Below are 20,114 nucleotides of genomic sequence, written 5' to 3'. Positions count from 1 at the left end.
TGAATTTATTTAATTACTTTGATTTAGCAGGTGCCCGTTTTTATGAGTTATATTTTATATATTATATATATATATATATATATATATATATATATATATATATATATATATATATATATATATATAGATAATTTAATGTTTCTATTATATTGATTGTCCGAACTTTTGATTTTATTTCAGTTGACACTTTCACAGGATTCGTTTTGAATATCTTCAAGTAAATCTTTTCGGGTGAAAAATCATAATATTAAAATTAAGTTAAATTAAGTAAAAAAAATGCATTTAAAGTTTTAAAGTATAAGATTTAATGCTACTTGATGATTTGCGGCGTCAATTAGATGGGCATACAAAGAAAGAAAAAAAGGCGAACATATTAACTGAGTATTTCACTGGTAGAGAATACATGAGTAATATGCGAATTATAAAGCGAACGTATAACTTCTGTATATGTGCGGATCAGAAAACTATAAACAAGACAAGAGTTGCGTTATACCGATCAGCCCCCTCTTCAAGCGTTATTGTATGAGTAAGGTTTCAAGGTAAAGTTAAGGACAACATGAATCAATCTAAGAACACTAGGGTGCTATATCGAAGTGTTGTATTTTCCCTTACATAAGTTTCAAAGTAAATGCCTGCTATGTCGTGGGTGGTGTAAGGGAAAACATTGGCTCAAATTTGGAATTTTACTAACAATATCTATACCGTGAAACTTCAAATAGTTTCACGTAGAAGAGGTTCGCCAGCAGTATCGTTAGTAGCAGTGGTCGTGGGTGTAGTAGTAGGATTATTAACAGAATAAGTCAAACAGAAAAGAAGCCAAAAAACAAGAGGGGTAAAAGATCCTTCGATGATGTGTCTACGTTTTGTTCTCCAGGAAGTGGACGAGAGAAAACTAAATTAAATAAAATAATTACGTAACAAAGCCCATAAACCATTGATGGACAAGGTTGTGGGCATTTCATTCTTTATTTTGAATCACATAATACTAGTTACAGGTAAGAGAACAGGAGAGTTGTAAATCCAAGAAAGGTTAATGTTAATAAAAAATGACGATATTCATGTGTAAGGTGGCCAAAGCAAATAGAGCCAATGCTACGACTATAGAAATATCACTCTAACTACTGTTCATATCCCCAATTAACGGCGAGAGAGACGAACAGAGCTGTCTACTATGTAATGATTAATATTTCATTAGGCTTGAAGAAAAAAATGAACTATTAAAATTGCAAGTTTGTCTACAAAACACATTAGATGTAATTATATGTTATATATAGTCTATATTATCATTCGCTTACTTTTTCTTGAAGGTAATTAAAAAACGTGATAACTCACATTAATTAACTAGATGTTAGCATGCTCAATAAACTAGTATCTAAATATGGTTATCTGGATGTACACTGGAACTTTCTCACTGGCATTATCCTTTCCGCCGCGATAGTAAAGTTCCACGTAGAATAGAGATAAGAAAAGTCGGAGTTATGATGCCATTTTTTTACGTGGTTCAACGATTCAACGACTCAAAGAATCAAGGAATAATATTTACGGATGAGGAAGGCTTAACGTTTCAGTAAAAAAAAGACTAATTTATGAATCAATAAATGCTATTCCGACTCCAATATGAAACAACCTTCTGGAGTCCTCCTATGCGGGTAAAGTGAACACTATCCTCAATTGAAAACATTTAACACTCTAAGCACAGGAATAGGGCGACCAAAGTTACAATGACAAATTGGGTCAACAAAATTGACCCGACCATATGTATTTGTGGAGAGGAAGATCATAGGTTTGACATTGAATATCCTATTTTATCTGCTTAAATGATGCAACTGGAAATGTATTGTAGAATGCAACAGTGAAGAAGAAGTTTAGTATGATTCAAAAACACGTAAAAAGAAAAGAATAAATTGACAGACATCAATTCTAATGGCATTAATAACTCAAGTAAGGTATAATTTTTTTATCCACAATTAATAACATTAATAGTAAACATTTAAACTTATGTGAGGTGCAATGTTAATTAAAAATGAACTGGGTCTCTGTGAGCCGAACTTCTGAATGCAAGACGCAAGAGCACGCATCATGTGCAACGGATTTCTTACATTATTTCTTTCGTTTAAGGCATCCATTAATTAATTGTTGCTCATCATTCTTGTTGTTAAGTTGTTTAAACTGTAAACGTGTGTGTCCCGCTATCCAAGAGTATTTCGACTATGATCAGGTCTCATATGCCTTTCATGGTGATCTTTACCAACCGAAGTGTTCTGATTCAGAACCCTATTCATGCTGCTTCCCGAATAAAGAGTATGTAGTATGATCATACCTTTCCTTGTAATTGTACAGGGAGTAAGTTGTAGTTTCCATCTGTCCGAGCAGTGCCTATATTGTGTGATTGTCTGGACCATTGTACCCAGAGGTATCTTCTGCTCAGCACAACGAAATACGAATTATTTATGTTTTCTTCCGTATTACATCAGTCTCCTGTTATTCATGATATCATGTGAACCTATTCTGAGGAGGGCGCTATGTAGGTTCTTAAAGATGTTCAGGGGTATGTCACAGTGTGCGCAGGTGAAGAAACGCTTTACTTTTTCTTTGACACGAATGCTGTCTCGCTACATGATTCTTACATGAGTCTTTTTTTTTTCAATATGCGCTACATTTATAAGAACATAAATCAGTCCGTAAAAAATAGTAGCAGACGATCATGTGAATAGACACTTAGACAAATGTTTGTTCTTATATTTTCCCTCGGTAATGTATCCCCTAGAATGATATTAAAGTAAAATAAATTATAAAAAAGTGATTAATAGTATTTCATACTGGCATCTCCAAAACCGACGGCGGACACTTTTTTTATATTCTTCTATGCATAACTTTAGAGAACCCCTAATATGTGTGTCTCCAGAAAATTAACGCATTGAAATTGGACTAACCAATATAACCACACGAACATGATTCAATTCTGTTTAATAGAATCAAATTTAATGACTGTCAGACATATTTGAAATTTACAGAACTAATATGTTTGACTAAACCATGATTCTTGCTTTTTAAAATGTTATGATGTCATTGTATTGAAGTTGTACATAGCCTTTATGTTTCAGTTATGTTTTATGTCAAGAACAATCAAACGATATTATTAATACCAGGTTGCTCCAAATGTTCGTACCTGATTTTATCCGAAATAAATATATATGTTTATATGTATATATATATATATATATATATATATATATATATATATATATATACTTTTCTTGTTAGTATTATTGATATTTTTATCCTACCAAATGTTTCGCGCAGAAATATTCGAATCGCACAGGTTTGCGAGTAAGCCACGTTCCATTTTCTCTAGGATAACTTTTTTCCAACCTGAATTTCTCTGATAAACTTTCACGCTTAACTCTAAATATGATCCTTTTGACTAGATTTTTTTTATAAATAACTTTGCATAATATGAATTCGGCTATGCCGATGTAAAATCTAATTATATATTTCTCAGTAACCTTTCCAAAACAATGATATTATTTGATGCAACTTTGGCAGAGACTAACCCGTAGATTGCCTTTATTTTCCACCGTTTTGAAGAAATAGTATAACGATTTTACCATCGTCATTTCGTATGTAATTCACATTAAATCAGAACTTATAAAAATGTATCAGTGTTTTTTTTTTATACTTAGAAGCTATTAATAGAATCCGCCATTTTGTTTTTCTGTTCAAATAAAAAACTCATTGGCATAAATACACCAGTGTCTCTAATTACTTTACAGCGTTTAGATCAGAATTGAATTAAACATTAATTAATTGGAATCGAATCCAAGTTGAAATCGTGATGAGCTCGAAGATCTTAAATATAGGGGAAAAAACTGTAAAAGCTAATCAAAAATAAAGGAAATATAACGAATTGTATTTAAAAGTGTGATCAGATTTAATTGGAAAATGAGTCGAGATTCGGTTTAATTATGACGGGTAATTCACACAAAACATGTTATTTATTTACGTTCAAATTTTTTTTTTTTTTTTTTTCTAAAAATATTATTTACTTTGTTTTGATAAACAATATTATTTTATTTATTTGTCGTTTTGTTATCACATTTGAATGTCTTGTTTAGTTTCGTGCGTGACTGACTCGGAGTAAATGCAGATGCATCGTAGATAAAAAGATATATTGATCAGTTTCCTCGCTCGTTGCATGCGAAACTAATTAAGAAACAAATCTTCCTTAAAACGAATAACTTCCACAGCTATATGGTGCGGAGAAATTAATATATATATATATATATATATATATATATATATATATATATATATATATATATATATATATATATGGGGGTGCGTGTGTTTGCTTGTGTGTGTATGTGGTTGTATATGTGTATATATACGAATATAAAAGGAGGGAAGGAAAGAGGCAGAGAGCGACAGAGAATAAGAGAAGGACAGGGATATAGATAAAGGGATTAGAGAGAGAGAGGGAAAGAGAGAGTTATATACAGAACGAGACAGAAAATAATATTATCACATGAAATCAGATGAAATGAAAGGCCCCGAAAATTTTCTAAAGTAATTATGCGAGAGAATGGAATCAGGAGGATGATTGAAATTATAGCAATAACTAAACGGCTGGTATATTAAGCCATTTTATTAAATGGTGAAACCAATACGTCATACAATATACGAACCCTAACCCCAAGAAATTGCAAAAGACTAACAACAATACTGTATGCAAACTAACCCGTGCCCACAAAGTAAGTAATGTTGACATCAGCTAGCACCACACTACATAGTTGAAGACAAATGAGGATGAAAAGAATGAGTACAGAAGGCACAATTCAGATCTCCACTGGAGAAGTGCTTAGACGAATGCAATTTTGCAAGACTTATTGCTACTTAAATTCGTGGGATTACCAATTGTCATTGTCAGCGAGAACATCAATAGCAAGATTCTGTGTCAATAATGCAAATTGATTTTAAAAGATTATGCAAACAGGTGGGGAATACTGAATATGTTCCTTTTTTACAAAGAACACCATTTATCAAGAGATAGAATCCACTCCATCATAAGTGTTAATGAATGTACGGCAGTAAATGGGACCATATTGTAATCCTCTTTAATAGAGAAAATTTGGTAATTTTGATTACTTAAAAAGACGGCTAATGAAGAACTTGTTAATGTTGCACTTAAGGACGAGCATATTGTAGTTAATTACACAACAGTCAAACGGAAGAGGGTTCTAGGCGTGCTGTTCTAAAAAATCTAGAATCTACGTTTATGCTTAGGCACAGATAAAGAGTGGAGAAAATAATTGATATTGGTTTCAGGTAGACAAGTGTATTTCGTGAAGCGTAAAATAGGACAAGAGATTGGAGCTTACACGAGCACTTTCGATGAAAATAACGATAAACCAGAGACAGGTTCGCAACGTCTGTGTTGTTGGAAAGAGTTTGCAATCAAGATAAAAGGGCATCTACCATTAGGATACGAAATCTATTTGAAATCGGTCAAGGAATGAAAACGTTTTCTAGCAGTTTCTTTCCAGATTTCGCTACAGTACCCAGTCCTAAAACGCACTTGACTCTTATACAAATAGTGAATTGCATTGGCATTGAGATATTTACTGGATCAGTAGAATGATCCCAGCATTTTATCCAGCTGCTTTGGCAACGGATTTGATGAACATGCTCAATTAAAGATAAAGAATAAAAGTAAAACGCAAAAGCTTGTCAAAAAATTGGCCCGCCATAAGCCAAAAGACATTTAACTCATGCTAGACGGGTATCAGAGTGTTTCTCATGTAAATATAGAAGCTCGGTTTTGATGCATTAAATTTAGCCAGCTACCTTTTTCCTGTTGCACCACAGAATTAATATCAGAGGAGAGAGAGAATCAAAGCGAAGTTGGTCGTTCACAGCCTTTGAAGTGTTGCCATAGAAGGTAGTGTAATCAGCATAAATATCTACGAATAATCTTAGCATGTGGTTTTGGAGATCACTGATGTAAATCAGGAAGAGAGTTGTACCAAGAATTGACTCCTGAAAGGCTCTGTAATACCGTGAGCTTCTGATTGTGGCGTAACAACATCCCGGAGTGGTAGAACTCCCCATTGGGGGGAGATTAAGCACCCCAAATCACTTACCATGACCGGGCAACTATGCTTGTAGAAACTGTTAAGCAGTATTGCCTCTACTGATAGAAAGAGTAAAGTTATTAATCTATTGGTTTTTTTGTAAAAGAGACATATACTTTTTATTGATGGGGAAAGTGACAATTCGATGGCGTTTTGACGAATCAGAATATGATTTCGGTTCTGGGGCAAGACGAGAGGTCTAGGGATTGAACTCCCTTGTCGTGAGAAGTTAAGGGTGGTAGCATTCGCAGATTCACCAGCACACATGTAGGTAATCGGGAATCCCCCGGCTTACGTACTGATTAGTGATTGGTCTAGTGAGCGATCATACCTACCTTATCACCTTCCAATATTAGCGAATGATTGCGCCAAATAATCAGTGTGTTGAACTTGATCTACAGAGAATTTAACACTAATCAAAGAGACGCCGTAGCACCCCCTTCCGCCACCGTCGCCACCGCAAAACATAGAGAGTAAGATTTAATAGTGTGTTTTGTAAGAAATTTACATTGGGCATTGTATATATGTTAATGTTATATTTCGTAAATTTGAGTTGAATGAACTCGTATAATAGAGATATTTGAGTTGTCTTTCTTTTGTGTGCATGAAAATCTCTTCACTTCCAGCTTAGTACGGCATATCAACCCGAAGGTTTAATCGACGCTGAAACCGACTAACCAAATCCCTCTGCGCCGGGAGAACCCGTGAAGAATTTCCTGCGAAAGACGATCACAACGCATGTGTGAGGGTTCATACCTGAAACCAGCGACCCTGAAAGATCACAGTTGGTGACCTGGAACAAGAGCCCGTTCACACTGATTTCTGCCAATCAACCACTACTCTATCAGAGAGAATAGATGTAATAATTGAAAAGCAAGAGATTTTACGCCGTCGACCTTTATGTCATACTCTATGAAACAACTTTTTTATGTAAGAGCAATTGCACTAGAAAGGAAACCTCCGTCGAGAGATTTGCTAATCCTATAAGCTGTAACTATTGACACAACTGCTGCAGATCTAGCAGAACTGATACCATGTTTCATGTAACTGAGGGGGTTATTTTTATTGAGGTTGTCGATACTTCTCTATTTAACACAGATTCCAGCAACTTACTCATGACACACAGGAGACTGATTGGTCTAATGTGAAAGGGGGATTACCGATCACCTGAACTTTTAAATACGGGACAGGTTCTTCAGGATCCTGGGAATCAATTCTCCCTAAGACAATTCTTAAAATGGCTTTTAAATATAAGAGCTAGTTCTGGTTGAAGTTTTTCGGCTATATAATTGGAAGACTGTCAGTGTTTGTAGTTTTACTGGAGTCGGGTTTTTATTAGCTTGCCCACATCAGCCATCTATATCTATAAGCCGCATAGTATGTTCTCTGAAACACTTAGAAATACGGTGTGTTGGCCCTTATCACATAGTGTAGAATTAGCATCAAAGATAATGGAAAATAGTTAGTCTTTGTCTGATGCTGACGAGATTACCTATGCTTGGTATATAGCATACTATCCAATTCGGAACCCTGTTAGTTATTTGCAAAAATGGTGCGAAATAAGCCGCTACTCGGCTATTTGGACTTGGCCTACTTAGCATAAAACTCTAGCATTTTTATTACTCTTTTTTACTGTGGTTCCTGCTAGCCCTGACGGCATCTTTAGTCACAGTGCATCTATTACGCTGAAGCAATTGAACTATCCGGGTTGACTTATTTTCTCCCAGACTCTAATGAACTCTTTCAGTGAATAATATAAGTTGATGGTTAGTTTGAAAACACGCCATAATACTAACATTATTATTTTTTAAAATAATACTAATCTTATTATTATTAGTATTGTTATTATTATTATAATTATTAATAACTATGATGATGATAATAATAATAAAATAATAATAATAATAATAATAATAATAATAATAATAATAATAATAATAATAATATAGCATTTAACATAAAACACGACCCTCGGTGTAGGAAAGGACCAGTTTGACGTTCGCCGGATTTCACCAGCTTATATGAGTAGGTGAAATGCACTTTAGCGTTGATACAGAGTCACGTATTAATGATGTCTCGATGAAAATACCGGGAAGGGAAACTGTAAAAATACAACTTTTTTTGCTGATGTGGAAGAAAACAATCCAAAATGTTACTTACAAAAGCGATGGCGCCTCTCTCTATTCTATTGGGCGACCGAATCCAGAAATGAGAGAGAAAAAAGCACTTTCGTCAATAGATTGTTGATTAATATATATGGGCCATTAATTTGCATATAAAAACAATAGTTGTAGTGGGAAAATAATGAATGATAACGTACACCGCAGCCTTTTTTATTTTTATTTTTATTCTTTTCATTTTTGACCGCTGAAGATGGAGAGTGAGAACGATCGGTGGAAAAAATAGTTTAAGAAAGAAGTTGGGAAGAAGGAGTTCGGACGAAAAAAATTTATCACTATTATTTTAAAATCTTAGTATTCTCTTGGATAAATACAATCGCAAATGAATGGAATTTGTGGAGGACTGTATTAAGTTATAATTGCAACTAAATAGCTCTTCTGACAAAAGTATCGAGTTTGACCAAATCAAAGACAGTCACTTAGAACACTAGAAATGCATCGGTGAAAATACCAGTTGGCGTGGGAAAAATTGGGACAAAACACACATTTATAGTTAATAAGTGGAAGTGGATGGTACAAACAATTGGAAAAATATGATACAAAATTACTTAGAAAACTGGAAGGCATGTTTGAAATTACCGAAAACTAGCTGATGAATCAGACAAGAAAAATACTTGGAGAAGTATGACTTACGTCAGTTAAATGTTGAATCGAAACGGCACTAACAATAAGCGGGTTTAACCGGCTTCTTCCATAGAATAATTCCCCATGGGAGTATAAAATTCGCAAGTGCTCCCAGTCGCATGTGTATCCTCGTTATGGGAGATTGCGACGATAGATTTTTTCAATTCTTCCAGCGAGGCTTAAACGTCTCTCTACGTACAACGCCCAGCATTTCCAAATTTATCTCCCATGTGCTACTGTTCAGGCTTAACGTTCCTTAACTTCGTTTATTTGACGAACACTGGTGTGTCAATGTAATTATTCCGTACCTGACCCTATTAGAAATGTAATCGTTCAAAAAGAGGATAGTAAAATCCTAATTCCACAGTGAAATTGACACGGCTGAAATCTTCCATTGAACCGTTGTGGCGGGTCTTCCGTGATCAGGTCAGCAACTGACCTCTAACTTCTTCGGAAACTGTGGCTCGTGATTTCAAGTCTACCGGGAATACTTCACATGGATTCTAAGCGTCTGCTTTGCGTTGATTTTTGCTGGAAAGCAAGAATGATTACCTTTGCATGCGCCAGAAATGAAAGCAGACAAAATCATGAATTCTAACTTCGAAAAGTTTATATCACAATAGCTACATACTTTCTTTACATATGTGCATCGTTCAGTTCACCTAAATATTTTAAGTCTCGCAAATCTATTTCTTCGTCAGTGGACGGCTGGCGGTCAGGACAAATGAAGAGGGGGCCGTTCTTTGAGCAGGTGTCGTTCTCTCGAGATTTCTTGCGCAATCTAGAAATTTCGGCCGGGTATTGGGTTTTATAGAAGGGTCACAAGGTGGGTCGCTTGATTCACCCAACCAATCAGAATTCAATACATTTCTAGGGAATTCCCAATCATTTTGCATGTGCAATTGCACAAACCGTCCACTATTCTGAAAATCTGAGACCAAAATTGTAATCTATTCACACGACCCTAAGGGGTCAAACCCGTCATTAAAAAAAAAAAAAACTCGTCTGAACAGGTATCCTGAAGGCCAGCATAAGTCTGGCCTCATTTCCATATTGTTCTGACATTTCCGGTCTCCTTGCTTTCAAACAATAAAATTTATGTCTGATCTTAAAAAAAAAACCTATATGTATGTCTGTTTTATTTCAAATACATTTGATCGGTCACCCGTAGCAGTCCGCTCCCAATTAACATTCAACAGGCAATCCTAGCAAATTTACCGAACATCTCCCACAAATGTTCATGTCCCACCGTTCCATAGAAACAGTTCATTATGCCTAAAATTATCCTAATGTATAGAACTGTGTGAAAATTGCGCTATAGGAATGATACATATGGTTCAAAAGAAGGTGGTAGCTTAGGTTATAATAGTGAATTACTTTTGCTGAATAAACTGTAAGACTTAATAGTAAATAGTATAAAAAGAACGTTTTCTAACCGTAAAAAGCTTACTCAGGAAAAATTTACAAATGCGACAAATAATGTGTATGCTGTAATGAATCAGCTATAAGAGACATATTGCAATCAAGATAGTATAAGTCGGTGATACAGTAGAGCGTAACGAGCCAATAACAAAACAGAAAGCAGAACCATATTGGAAATGGTTGATTAAAGGTGATCTGAAATGATAAAGAAAAAGATCGAGATCGAATTCAGGAATTGCACAAAAGACTGGGAAACAATTCAGAGAAAGTAATATAGTACTGGATAGATGATATAAACAGAAGGGCAAACCATTTAATAAAACTGTTGCAAAAGCTTCCAAGAGTAAAAAGACACTTTAACAGAATTCAGCAGTTTAATGAAACAAGTTATTAAAAACAAACCAGTCAAGGTTTTAAGAAATGAAAAATGAAGTGAAACTTAAACCATGTCACGTGACCCCGAAGTGGCTACAATTTCTGGTCAAGTGCATGGTTTAGAGACACTTCTCAAAAGGGTAGCACTGAGTGTTAGAAAAATTAAATGAAAAACTAAAAGGATATAACCAAGAGAATATCTGCATTTGTGTTAAGATATAGGCAAACAAATAAAGACTCTGCGCAAGTGGATAGGGGTTTCGTGTGATGAAATTCATAGGATCTTGTTGCAATCTTACAGTGCAATAAGCGAGAGACTTGCTACCTCTCTAAATTGTGTTTAATTGTGCCAGAAACCTTGTAGTAGGAAATACAATTTTAGTCCAGAACGATCCCGTGAAAGGACCACCTGTAAGAATTTACAGATTGATTGATTGCTTGAAATTACTATGAGAGCCATTGAAAAGGGTATGTATAGTTCGTCTCGTCCTACTTGGGGAAATACGCCGGTATACTAGTTCATGTTTGCTCCAATCCCAAGGCTAACAGTTATTCTGGTCACCTACAACAACAACCACCGCTCAACAGTTGGCTCTGATTGTCAAAAAGGAGGTGGGATTTGACGAAGATCTCTAGGTAGTCTGTTTCATTAAGACATGTCCTCAATCTCAAAGGACAGGTGCACCCCACGTCACGTTATGGTTGTTGTTGATTCTTTGGACACAGTTTCCGCTCCGGTGCCGAGACAGTCATTCCTTTTCTGATAGATAATTCCTGAAATATAACTGAAGTGAAAAGTCCAGTCCGGTAGACATGCAATTCCTTTCGTAGACGTAATATGTAAAAATAAATCTCCAGTTGTTGGTTTTCTTTTATATAAATAATTACATTAACAGAAACTACATTTCTACAAAGATTGAATAAACTACCATTGTACAGAAAAAAACTTATAGGTATTTTACATTAATCACTTAAGAGTCCGCAGTTCAACAGGTGCCGTTATCTTCACGACCGGCGCGTTTTCAATGTTCCTAGATCGTAAACGTTGCCAAAATTAAGTGAATCCGACTTTTTTCTTCTTTTTTTAGGTATCACTAACAGCTGGCAGTTAGGCGGGTTTAAAAGGACGCCTCTGTTGCAGTAATCTTGTCAACAGTGGATTCTTTTTTCGCACACAAACACTGCTTCTTTTTTTATTCAAAATTAAATATGTGGTGAAAATGTTGTTAAGCTTGCGAGCCAAAAATATTCACAGAAGAATCTTCATTTAGGAACGGCCCGAGGCGTTTCGGAAAACTGGCCTCGACTGCAGTCAACTGGTTTCCACTCTAAACTTGCCTCCACTCTCAATTGACCTCCACACTAAACTGGTCTCAACTCTGAACTAGCTAAAAACCGCTTTAGCATAAGTTTATATATCAACAAGATTAGTGGGGATTTAAGCATCGCCGAATCCAAACTGGTCAATCAGAGATCGATACGACACGTTTCTCTCTCTTGGATAGAGGAGGAAATGTAACAGCTTAATAGAAACAGACGTAGTGAAAAATCAATGCGTATGATTATGAATGGCACTTTAGCGTTGATACAGAGTCACGTATTAATGATGTCTCGATGAAAATACCAGGAAGGGAAACTCTAAAAATACAAGAGGTAGTAAAATCCTAATTCCCCAGTGAAATTGCGACGGCTGAAATCTTCCATTGAACCGCTGTGGCGGGTCATCCGTGCTCAGATCAGCAACTGACCTCTAACTTCTTCTGAAAATGTGGTTTGTAAGAAAAAAACATTAGATAGATCGAGATTCGAACCTTGTAAGCAAGATTCAGAAATAGATGCAGAAAAAATTCGGATTGCTCAGTTTCACATAAACTAGTTAGATATATTGTTGCAAAAGGAAGTTCAATTGTTCAATTCTTTTTATAAAAACTGTATTCAAATAAGGTCAGAGAAAATAACGAACAATAACAAATTAAAAACATATTAAAAAATAAGTTAGGTCGAAAAATAGGTTGGTAAGAATTCGTTGTCTGCAGAAATTGTTTGGACATGTGCGAACCACGCATGTTTATGTCACGTGAGTGTCCACGTATGTGTGGCACGTTCTGAAGCCATACACGGCGTCATAGCAGAAAATGAATTTTCAATATAGTTTACTAGTTTTAGTGAGATTTGACAGACGGACGGGAGACAGACAGACAGAAAGAGACGGTGCCGGAGTCGAGTTCGGATCGAATCAGAGGAGGCCCCCCCTTTTAGAAGCGAAGCGGAAAGTTTTAAAAATGTCGAAGCAATTTTGAATTCCTGGATGTGATCTTCATTTTGGCCGGTCAAATGGACTAAAAGAACATCTCATATTTTTGTTACTGCCGTCTTTCTACCAAATTGAAGGTAATGTGAAATCATTTATAAGAACATTGTTCCCACTCATCTTTATAATCAATTTTGTGTATAAATCATCTAAGAAATGTACCCCCCTCTCCATCTAAGTAATGACTTTCTCCTCCTCTTGTGATATAAGAACTGATCAACCTCCCTCAACCCTCTCTAAGTCGCTATGTTAAAAATCTACAGATCTGTATAAATGTCTTCTCTCTTCTCCATTTTCCCCTCATCATCTTAAAAAGGCCCCAACTACAAAATAATAGGAATACACAATATAAATACATGCATCGCATTTAATTGACAATTCCGGTACTTTTTGGTTTGCAAAAAAGACAAAGCAAGTGAACTTCTTGATTTAAACTAACGGTTCCTGTGTTCTATATTTCCTTCGAAAAGGATGTCAATTGGACATTCTAATACAGATTAAATGCGATGATAAACCACACAAACAGAGGAGATCCCAATAACGTCCCTAAATCCCACAGGGGTTAATCGAGAGATCAAAGCGCATTGTTATTTTTTTAGTAGAAGATGAAAAAAATCTAACATAAGGCGTAAATCGCCCAGTTACAGTAAAGATAGTATCAGAGAAAACAGCAACCCCAAATAAAAATACAAATAGATTTTCAATACAAGAAAGCCGCAGTTTAAACTGTAAACCCTTGTGTAGATATAAACAGAAAATGACGAGCGTATTCAAAGCGATTAAGTAAAATGTTAACGGGCTTAACGCGATTTAACAGATAAACGAGTGTGCTAAAGTTGTTATAAAAGGAAGGAAAATTAAAAAAAACAAAAACAAAGAGACTAAAAAATGGAGAACAGAAAATGATTCCATACGCGATCCTTTCACAAACTTACAACCTCTACCGTAAATATGTGCATAAATAGGTCGGAATGTGTGTTACTTATCATTTATTTCTTTATTTGTTGTTGTTTTTTTTAATTCGCATATACCCCCAAAAGACATATCGTCACTTTGAGCGAAGGGGCAACAATTTGAGCCATGTCTAGGAAAGATAATCAAGATGTTTTTTTTTTACGTGATATTTTGTTAATATGATGAACAAGATGTTTGTTTATATAACATTTTGTTAATATAGATAGCAAGATGTTGGTTCAGGTTACGTTTTGTTCATATAATTAACAAGATGTTGGTTAAAGTCACATTTTGTTAATATAATTAAGAGGATGTCGGTGTAGGTGTCTTTTATTAATATAATGATGTAGGTTAAGGTGCATTTTGTTAATACGATTGACAAGATGTTGGTGTTACGGTTACATTTTATTAATACGAATAACAAGATGTTGGTGTACGTTATAGTTTGTCAATACGATTAACAGGATGTTGGTTTACGTTACATTTTGTTAATACGATTAGCAATATGTTGGTTAAAGTCACATTTTGTTAATACGATTAACAAGATGTTGGTTAAAGTCACATTTTGTTAATATAATAAACAAGCTGTTGCTTTAGGTTACGTTTTGTTAATATGATTAACAAGCTGTTGCTTTAGGTTACGTTTTGTTAATATGATTAAGAATATGTTGATTAAGGTCACATGTTGTTCATATCATAAACAAGATGTTGGTATAGGTTACAGTCTATTAATATGAATTATATTATGTTCGTTTTATGTTACATTTTGTACAGCATAATCACGTGAACACACACACACACATCCTCGTCAGATCATCGAAGTTAAGCAATGCCTAGACTATTCCTTACTAATATTGGTAACCAATATGGGAACTCCATGAACTACATGAAGGAGGATGTCGACACATCCCAGCAAGAGTTGCAAAAACCTGACAGTGTCATTGATATACATGCGATTGTGAACCGCTTCTGAATTTCATACTCCCATGGAACATCCTTCCTTGGAGGAAGCCGGTTAAACACGCATAGATTTAGTGCAGTTTCTGTTACGTTATACATTTAAACTTCTGCATGTAAGTACAGTCAAAGAAGATTTTTTGTTGATAAGACAGTTTGTCGGGGATATATACGTAAAGGGGGGATTGCTACGAATTCATCAGCGCGCATTCCATGAGCATACTTGCAAAATAGGCACAGTAATACACCATTTCAGTTTTTATAGGCAAATGCAATAAAAGATAAGTTTGTTAATTGATCTTAAAGCCAATAATGTTGGCCTCACAATTCATGTACATTAACGTTTAAAATGTAGATATACCGTTTTATTAAGTTTGGATCTCTCATTGCCTACTAAACATACACCCGCTTTTTTAAGGTGCTCAACGTCGTCCTTTTGGGTGTAGTGCAATATGCATAGTCATGGGTTTCCTGGTTTTCTGATCGAGGTGTCTCAGTTCTTCGTTAGTCCATCATATGAACGGCCCTGAGTCTCTTATAAGTGATACTGCCCATGTGTTTATACATTGTATTAAATCTCTGCAAACTAATTGAGTTTCTAGAAGTTGTCTTATTCTCCTGATGTATTCCATTCTATTTCTGTCTTTTATTTCTGTCACTTTGATTGTGCCTGCTTCGAAAACTCCCAGGTATTTATAGGCGGCTTGTTCCCCTAGGGCCCTTATCTCCGTTTGATTGGGTAGTTTCCTGTCCTCTGGTACCTCCAGTTTTTCTTGTCTTATAACTAGTAGTGGAAATATTTCCATGCCAAACTCCATTTGGATATTCTGGCTGTAGATCGTGTTCGTGTTCATTAGTGTCTCTAGTTCTTTTTCGGTCCTTGCAAAAAGTTTGATGTCATCCGTATAAATTATATGGTAGATTTTTCCGCTGCATAAGAGAACTTGTATCCAGCTTTTTCAGGGGTAGCATGTCTATTATAAACAGCAATGGTGATATTGAATCTCCTTCGAATATGCCTCTTTGTATGTTTATTTATGTAAGGTGTTGCCCATCAGCTGTCAATTACAGTCTCTATGTTCGCATTGCAGTTTCGATTGCGTTGATCATCCTGCTTGGTATTTTATACATTTTTTAATATTCTATAATTCATGTGTATTGATCCTGTCGTATTATTATTATTATTATTATTATTATTATTATTATTATTATTATTATGCAAATGCATGTGAAATAAGGTCACCCATAAAGAAAAAAAAACTTATTAACATAGAAAGGAAACGATCACGTGATATACACGGAATACTGAACGATATAACAGTTAAGGTATCGTAGAAGGCGTGGAGACACCTTTCAAGATCATGCGTGTGGCGTCACTGCCAAAATACATAATGGAATACCTGTTGTTACTGCTGCGAAGAAAAAGTGATTTGAAGTTCTTTTCTATTCCTGGTATTATTTTCCGATGTAAACTGCAAACAATATGCGTAACTTTACACCAATACTACTACTACTACTACTACTACTACTACTACTACTACTACTACTACTAATAATAATAATAATAATGATAATAATAATAATGATGATAATAATAATAATGATAATAATAATAATAATAATAATAATTTTGCAGCTAATTCAACCCTATGCGACGAAGGCCATCAACTCCCCATATTTCCTCCTATAAAACAGAACAAGCTAGGTAACATACAAATATTCGTGCATGAGGTCGCCAAGCTAATAAAAAACCTAGATTCCAGTAAAGCAACTGGCCCTGATGGCATCCCAATTATAGTGTTAAAAAAGCTTCAACCAGAACTTTCTCCCATACTTACGAAACTATTTAAGCGTTGCCTTAAGGAGAAGTGCTTTCCGACCACCTGGAAGACCTCATCAGTTTGCCCTGTATTTAAGAATTCAGGTGATAAGTCATCTCCCTCTCAGTCTATAAGTCTTCTCTGTGTTATGAGTAAGTTGCTGGAATCAATATTAAATAGAGAAATAGTCAACCACCTCAGCAGGAATAACCTTCTTAGTGACACACAATATGGTTTCCGCTCTGCAAGATCTACCGCAGATGTGCTGACGGTTATATCCCACAGGATTAGTGAATCTCTTGACAAAGGCTTCCTTTCTAGGGCAATTGCTCTTGACATATCAAAGGCCTTTGACAAAGTATGGCATAAGGGTCTACTTCACAAGATTTCCAGCTACGGTATAACTGGAAATGTTTTCTCCATCATTAAATCATTTCTCTCCGATAGGATCATAAGAGTAGTGGTAGATGGACAAAAATCGGAGGCCTGCAATATAAATGCTGGAGTCCCTCAGGGGTCAATACTGGGCCCAACTCTCTTCCTGATCTACATCAATGAGCTCCCTAAACACATACTTAAATCATTCGTTGACATCTATGCTGATGACACGACCATCTACAGAAACACATCAAAGGCTGTAAATGACGAAGTTCTCTCGGATTCTCTCTCCTCTGATCTCGAGCGCGTGGTTCAGTGGGGGAAGACGTGGCTGGTTACCTTTAATGCATCCAAAACCAAACTCCTATCCTTACATCATCAACGCTCTGATCCCCAGCTGCCATCAATTGTGATGGATGGCTCTCGTCTGGGTGAGGCCCCGTGTTTTGACAAGCTTCTGGGTTTGACCTTTACTCCTGATCTGAAATGGAACACGTACATCAAGTCTGTTGCCAAGGTCGCTGGAAAGATGGTGGGATCCTTCTACCGCTCCAGAAGATATCTCACTACTGATGCAATTCTCTATCTATATAAAAGCCAAGTACGGCCAAGGATGGAATACTGTTGCCATATCTGGGTAGGAGCTGCCAAAAACAGCCTATCATGCCTTGACAGAGTACAAAATAGACTTCGTGGTTTAGTGGGGGATGCCCTTTTCTCTACCCTGCAACCCCTCTCCCACAGAAGACACGTTGCGAGCCTATCCTTGTTTTATCGTTATTTTCATGGCAGGTGCTCGTCTGAACTCCAATCCCTGGTCCCCCCTCCCCAATCTTTCACGAAAAACACCCGTCTAGCTGAATCCACTGTGGAAAGTTTTCCCCACTCTATATCTGTGCCTAAATCAAAACGTGGATTTCATGAGCAAAGCTTCTTTCTTAGAACTGCACGCCTGTGGAACTCTGTTCCGTCTGCCTGCTTCCCTCCGGACTACAACTTGGATGTCTTCAAGTCTAATGTTAACAAATTCCTAATGAACCGGCCCCTAATTAAACACCTCATAAAATCTCCTCACTAACGTAATGTACTTGCAATAACCCTTATCCCTGAGTGGCTTCCGGGCCTTGATAAGTGGTGATCACTGTGTAAAAAAAAAATAATTCTGATTTCGTTTATCAACATTTCCCTACAAAAGGGATCGAATTCATTTCCAGAGGATTTGCCTTAATCCCGCCTCGTACCAACATTTTCAAAGATCAAGGCTTTTCCTATGGATTTTGATGGTACCTACAATAGCACAAGTCTAAAAGCCGCCTAAAATATTGGAGATTCGTTGTTTTTTTATTGTCCTACCAGACAACTTGATACTACTCTTAGCGTTCCTACTATTATCGGGATTATTTGTGTTTTAACCTCGTGTATACGCTTTATCTCCAAGGCCAATGCAGCATAATTTACTCAACTTCTATTTCTCTTTCTCTCTCATATTCCTGTCCCAGGGTACTAAGAAATCTACAATCTGCCAATTTGTTTTAGACAGTGTCAATAACGACCAAATCCGGACGATTGTGGTCCAATTGCTTGGTCGGTATGACACTTTTATCCCACCATACCTTAACATTTCCATTCTCACTTGTTCTTACTTCATCAAGCATCTCCTCAAACCACACTCTAGCACACTTCACTCCAAATTTCTTACAGACCTCCCAATATATCCGGAGTCCCATGTGATCGTGCCTTTGCGGTACTCTCTCTCTGGGCTAATCCACAACACCCTGCTGCTGCTACCCCTCGAGCCGTTCCGACACCCTTTTTCTTCATCAGTTAAGACACCATTACTCACAAGATTTCCATTTTTCCAGTAAAGATTCCAGTTAAGTTTCCCCATTAGTTGTAGACATGTAATTGGTCTATAATTGCTGGCATCTGTTCCCTTTGCAGGATATTTCCAAATTAGTTTCGTGTTTCCCTTCACACGCTAAGTAGGGGAATTTCCTGATTCTACGACCCTTTGCTGGGCAGCAGCTATAGGTTAATAAAGGCATTAGAACTATTTGAACCAGAAGCCCGTCACTTTATCTGGACTAGGTGTATTCGAGTTATCTTTATCATCTTTCGTATGCCAGCCCTCACATCATCAATGATTTTCACAACGTTCTTCATCTGCTGCATTCCTGATAGTCTTTCTCTGACTTCTCCCACCCAGCAAGCCTTCTCATTATATCGCCGTTCGACAGACCAAATCCCACTCTAGAACTTCCTGGCATAATCTGCATTTGGAGTGTTGCTATTTCCTGCCTGTTTAATACTATTTGATTCTTTTATACAGCTGAGATTGATTGTTCCGGAAAAGTTTTTTTTTTCTGGTGGAACGCAACACTATTTCCAACAAAGTTACTAATTTTCATACCAATAGTATGGGCCTTCTCTTTTAACATTGTTAGAGCGGTTATCGGTTCGCTTTTCCAACAATCCTTTCAAGCTCGTCCTTGGCTTTCTGTCCTAGTTTTATTCCTTTCTTATTAGTTCGATTCTATCAATGTCTTCCGCCACCGGTTAATACTTTCTTCAATTCGCCTCTGCTATTATGGTCTTCTATCCTTTCTTTCTTTCTTTTTCTTCTGTATAAAGCCAAGACGATTCGCAACAATATATGACGCTGAATATAGAAGCCTGTTAAGTTCCGTAATCGATATGTTCTTTCTTATGACGTTGTGAATTACACCTTAAGCAATTTTTACCTTGCTTTCCACCTTCCGGCTATCACTAATCTTCATGTTGTGAATATCTATGATCTCGTCCCCAAGAAGAACCTCTCTTAACTTCTGAAGTACTTCTTTTTCTACAGAAGTCAAAGCTCGAACTTCATCACCGTTTCTCCATACATTTGCTCCTTCCACTGGTTTCATTGTCTCAGAGTCATTGATCTCATTTGCCCTAGATCCTTCAAACTCTTTCTCAT

The sequence above is a fragment of the Euprymna scolopes genome, chromosome 32 (assembly GCF_053919585.1).
Source record: "Euprymna scolopes isolate OS-2025 chromosome 32, ASM5391958v1, whole genome shotgun sequence".
In the NCBI taxonomy this organism is placed as follows: domain Eukaryota; kingdom Metazoa; phylum Mollusca; class Cephalopoda; order Sepiida; family Sepiolidae; genus Euprymna; species Euprymna scolopes.
This window is presented reverse-complemented; position numbering follows the sequence as displayed.